Below are 6,000 nucleotides of genomic sequence, written 5' to 3' on the forward strand. Positions count from 1 at the left end.
AGCAATAACTCCACTGGAAAGTTTTTCCCTTTGCAAATCCCAATTCCCTACCTATAATTCCCTTCCCAAATGTCTGAAGTTCAAATTGATCCTACCTCATGAGTCAGTCCAGTGGAAGCCCCCATGTCTCCATGCTGCAACTGATACTGGCGGGGGGGGGAAGTTTTTGGGAATCAGAAGTTGTGGCTGCTCTCTGTAGTGGTCTCTTTGCTACGGTCTTTCTACCCCAAACGTCTTTATAGACACACAGACCTCTCCAAACTACCCAGCACCATAGGTGTTCTTCCCTATAAATACGTATATACTGTTGATCCTCAGAGACCTGTATTGTTCTATTGCTTGCAACAGGTCAGCATACAGCAGCACTTGATGCTTGCAGTCTGCAGTATGTCTTGGCGTATAGAGTCAATAGTTGAATTTATGCAGAATGAAACTAATCAGATAAAGCAATGGGGTTTAGGCAGTGAGAAATGGAAAAGACGGAATGAACAGAAACACGTGAGGTTGTGGAGAATAGACTTGTTAGTGTGACTGATGAGCACCAGCTTTGGGCAAATGGGAGTTGAGCAGCTTGTTCTTGTTTATCTCTTATACAAACTTTGTGGATGGAAGTCCTTAAGATTGCTATGAGTCTTGTGTTGGTGGGACAGCCCTGTTTTGGAGGCAGAACAGAATCTTGAGAATACACGGTGCCCAAGTGAAACCTTTTGCTTTGTTATGTGTAAAATGAATATTAAGTTTGCATCCCTGAATATGATAATGAGCTTAAAGAAGTAGATGCTAAACATATGCAACTATAGTACTCAACTCTTCATCCGAATCATGCAAAATGTCACCCCAGGGAGGGAGCAGATAAGGCTAGGATATAAAAGACTGTTAGGAGTCAGTGTTAAAAATAGGGGAAGAAGAAAGAAAAAAAAAAGAGAGAAGTAGAAAGAGAAGATGAATTTAGTGAGGAGAAAAAAAAAAAAAGAGCTGGGGGGGAGAAAGAAGAAATTGGAAAACTAAAAGAGGCTGTGCCCTTTCTCCTCCACCAAAACAGGGACGTCTTGGTAAGCTCTGTGCCTTCACCATTTGGTGAGAAATACCTGGGATAGTATTCTGCTAGCACTATTATCATATATCAGTGCTATTGCAGTAAGTGTGTTTATCAACAGCAATTCCAAATCTGTTATATCTGTCACCTTATTAAATATGTTCAACTTTGTGAAACTGTCTCAGTGAAAGTCCTTGGCAGGGCTTTGAAACAGCCAAGCACTGGACTCTGAAAAGTCCCTTTTTTAATGAGGCAGAAATGTGTTTTGTTATAAAATGTGAGCATTAAATTCAGACTGAGGTTACGGGTAGACTTCAGGATTTATATGTGATACTCATGAAAAGCCAAAAACTATTTCTGAAAGTAGGGCAAGGAAGGGAAAGGGAGCTGATCAACAGTTTGAGAGCTGCTGAATTATTCAGACAATATAAGAAAGGATTGGTTGCTTTTTTGGAAAACAGTTTCCTTGAGCTAAAGAAAGTTTAATCTGCAGACTTATGAGGATGAAATCAAATGTCATTCTTGTGCAAAACAGTCACTAGAAGAGGATCTTGCAGCCTCTGCTTTTGTTTGTGAATCTGCAGTAGAACTTTTACCTAGCTAATGGTGCGGGATATGGTACTGTCACAGAGATTCTGTAATTGATTATTATATCAAATGATTTTTTATATTACATTTATAATAGATGTTTAATTTGGTTGCTTATTTTTAAGGATTGAAGCATCTCCTCAACAGGGACTATCATATGAAAATGTAATATGCAGTTGGATCTTTGTTGTTGCTAACAGCTTTGTTCTTAGACTTGTGTTTGCTGCTATATGTACAAATATTTTGTAACTTTGGAGCTACACTTTTTTTATAGCAATTGTTTTTGTCAACCAGTTGCCAGCTCAGGCAGTTCTCACAGACAATGGAACCTTTTTCTGATTCACCAGCTCAAATTGTGAGAATTACATTGTGTTTTTGCAGTGGAAAACTCCAGTAACCTTGCATGTTCAAAAGTGATTGTGCAGGCATGACAGTGGGGAGTATGTTAAGCACATAAGAGGAAGGTCCCACTGTCCCAAAATAAGGAGGATAGCTAAGAAAAACAAGATAAGCAATGTCAAATCAGTAAAAACAAAAATCACGGGCTCTCTAGTCACGAGAGAAGAAGGAAAAAAATGTAAAGGAGAAATTAACGGTTGGTCAAATATAATTGTACAATATACGGTATAGTAATAAGTATTGAATAGGTTGTGAACCTGTAGTACTCAGCCAATGAGGAAATTGGAGGAATCAAGCATTGGTAATAGGGGATATAAGGTTATAATACACTTCTGCTCTGTGCTTCTGCTTGCAGGATGCCCACCATTGCAATTGAGAATAAAAATGCTACTTTAAAGCCTTTGACACCATCTCCCACCGCATCCTTGCAGCTAAACTGAGGAAGTGCAGTCTGGACGATTGGGTAGTGAGGTGGACTGTAAACTGGCTGAAGAGAAGAAGCCAGAGGGTTGTGGTTAATGGGATGGAGTGGAGTTGGAGTCTTGTATCTAGTGGAGTCCCTCAAGAGTCAGTACTGGGACCGGTTGTCGTGGTTTAACCCGGCCGGCAGCTAAACACCACGCAGCCATTCGCTCACCCTCCCCCCTCCCTCTCTGGGACGGGGGAGAGAAATGGAGAGTGAAGCCCGTGAGTTGAGATAAAGACAGTTTAATAAGACAGGAAAATAATAATAACAAAAATAATAATAACAATAATAATAATAATGATACAATGGTGATAATACGAAAGTAATAGTATGTACAAACAAGTGATGCACAATGCAATTGCTCACCACTCGCTGACCGATGCCCAGCCTAACCCCGAGCAGTCCGGCCCCCTCCCCCCAGCTAGCCACCCCTATATATTGTTTAGCATGACGTCAGATGGTATGGAATACCCCTTTGGCTAGTTTGGGTCACCTGTCCGGGGTCTGTCCCCTCCCAGCTCTTACTGCACCCCCAGCCTGCCCGTTGGCAGGACAGAGCAAAAGGCTGAGATGTCCTTGGCTTAGTATAAGCACTGCTCTGCAACAATTAAAGCATTGGGGTGTTATCAGCACTCTTCTCATCCTAAGCCAAAACACAGCATTCCACCAGCTACTAGGAAGAAAATTAATTCTGTGCTAACTGAAACCAGGACAGGTATGAGTGAGATGTGCTAGAGGCCTCTCTCTGTGATTGCATGATTGTGCTGTGAGTGAGACACAGCGTCGCTGCAAAACGAGTGAGGAGTTCTGATCCGTGGTTCCGTATTCTCCGCGAGGGGAGTGGGCGGAGACGAACGAAGTGCGTGACAGACCGAAAAGAAGTGCTGTTTTATCCAAGTTTTGAGTTGTGGTGCCTAATATATGGGCCTGGCGGTGTATCTTGTGATCCTGTTTTTGCTCTTAAATGCTTTGAGTGTGACAAGAAAAAGGTGGGAGCATTATCTAAGTAACTAACAGTTGAGAACTGTTGGTGTATTTGCTGCTGTGTTTGGTCAGTTTCCCAAGTACTGGCGGGGGGGGGGGGGGGGGGGGGGGGGGAAGGGGGCAGACTGATTATCAAAGCGGTAGAACGGAGAGAGTCATTTCTTTGGTGGTTCGGGCTTGAGCCCTGAGAATTTGGTAAGAAGGGGGAGAGTGAATTTATTTAGGCGTCAATACCTTTTTAAACCCCCATATTGACAGATACACAGGAGTGATTCCTGTTGCGAAGCATGGCCGAAAGCACAACAGACACCAGTAGAGTCAGATCATGCTTCAACTTTATTGCCCGAATAGCCCAACTTTTATAGTGAATTTTACAGAGATGAACAGTGTTTCACGCAAGATTATTGGTCAAAAGCACCCAGACAAAACCGTTAAGAAAATAACATTACCTGCAAGAAAAGAACCCCCCTTTTGATTAGAAGTTAGGAAAACAACCCCCTTTGTGCTTAACGGTCGCGTAGACCTAGTCCTTGAGGCCAGCTGCTGATAACAGTATTATCTGAGTTCCTTAATTGGGTACTATGGGAGTCATTGCAGTAGGAGCTTCTCACAGTTACTCTGGCAGCTTGGTTTGCTCAGTTACAGCAGGCCCTGAGATTTCTAAGGCCTACCCCTGGTTGCTTAAAGCAAGCTTAGATCGAACAATTATGCCAATTCCCAACAATTCCCCCGTTTTCTTTTTGTACAGGCTGTTATAAGTTAGACCACACAATTTTCTGGTCTATTGAAATTATTTTATTAATCAAGTAAGCAGACACAAGCAAAACAGCGCTGGGCGGCTGGGGAGTCTCCGCTCCACCACAGCACGCAACTTCCCTTTCCAGGGTTGCTGTTTTATAGCAGTCAAATTCCGGCTTATCAGGACTTGTTGAACTGGCTGAGGCTGCGCAGTCTATTGTTGAGAGGGGGGTCGTTGTTCCTCTGCTTCATGTTCAGGTGGGGGAAGTGAAGTGGCAAAAAGGATGTCTCGTGGTAAGGAATTTCACAGACTCTGGTTTCACTCAAGGATGTTTACCCAACACCCCCTCCTGGTATCTGCTTGCTTAATCCTCCCCCTTTATCAAGGCCATTAAATTGTACAACCTTATCTCCTCAGCAGATTCTCCAAGTTCCTCAAAGACAATGAACAAACCCCCACCAATTTATCACAATCCCCCCTTTTTCTTTTTCTAACATATTTTGTTCATTGAATTTTTGCAATATTTGCTTGCTGAGCATCAAAGTTTCTGCGTTGTCCTCCTCCTGCTCAAGAGATTCATACTTAGCACGCACAAACATAAGATGAGCAGCTTCCAATTGTCTTTTCACAATTGCGATTACTCGATTGAATATACATGGTCCAAAAGTCAGTGTTAATATAAATAACAACAAGGGCCCCGCTATGGTTGTTAGCAGTGTAGTAAGCTAAGGTGAGTAATTAAACCAGGATTCATACCAATTCTGACGAGCCTCATTTTCCCTTTTGCGTTTTTCTAATCCTTCCCGCAATTTAGTCATTGTATCTCTTACCACCCCAGTATGATCTTTACCAGATGGTATTCAGCCACTGTGTGATGGGTATACATATACTCTTCAGTGTGGTATAGAATCCTTGGTATAATGACCACCTGTACACAAAAATCGTGACATGTGTTAAACAATTTTAAAGATAGGCAAGGAGTGACTCCCAACGATGAACATACCCACCTAGTGTTATTTGCAGGAATTAACCATTTGTGTGTTTGGTACCTTTTTTTTTTTTCAGTGGCATGGCACAGATCATTTTTATCTCTTGGAACTGTGCCGATACATCTACCTTTTCCCATAACTTGAGTCAAAGTTATCCCAATTTCCTGACCCCAACTGCACTTGGAAGGATTTGACTCGTTTGAATATTCAGACCTCCCCATATCTCCTATAGCTTCATAATATGGGGGCTTAACACTTACACATAGCCAGCACCCTTCAGTTATCTCAGGATTAGTTCGATTTAGTACCTGGAAACTAGCATTTATAACTTTCCACGTACTACTCTCGGGTACAACCCCTTTCTTTTTTTTTCACAATGCTTGGAAGCAGTGTGGGTAAGGATAACTCTGTTGACTTATTAGAAAACACTGTAGTAGGTTGGGCAGTCCCAGGTATCTTTACAGTCTGGACAACCAAACCTTCCCCTAATAACTCTTTATTAGGCCCGACTACCTTGGAAGTCTTGGGTTTTTCCTTCTTTATTGGTATGAGTCCTCCCCTATCTGTTCCATGTTAGTAAAATCTGACATTTTTCCCTAGTACCCAGCTAGTATCGTCTGAGTTTGTTATATTTATATATAGAACCTTGCAAATTTCTTTATTTCCATGGAAGGTTCCTGTATACCCTATACCATGCCCTCGCCACCTGTAACAAGGATCCAATTGTCGGTTACAACCTTGCAGCCAATATCCCACTTGTAAGAATTTATCCTGACCAGCCCCGAGTGTCCAGTCTGTA

The sequence above is a fragment of the Anas platyrhynchos genome, chromosome W (genome assembly GCF_047663525.1).
Source record: "Anas platyrhynchos isolate ZD024472 breed Pekin duck chromosome W, IASCAAS_PekinDuck_T2T, whole genome shotgun sequence".
NCBI lineage: Eukaryota > Metazoa > Chordata > Aves > Anseriformes > Anatidae > Anas > Anas platyrhynchos.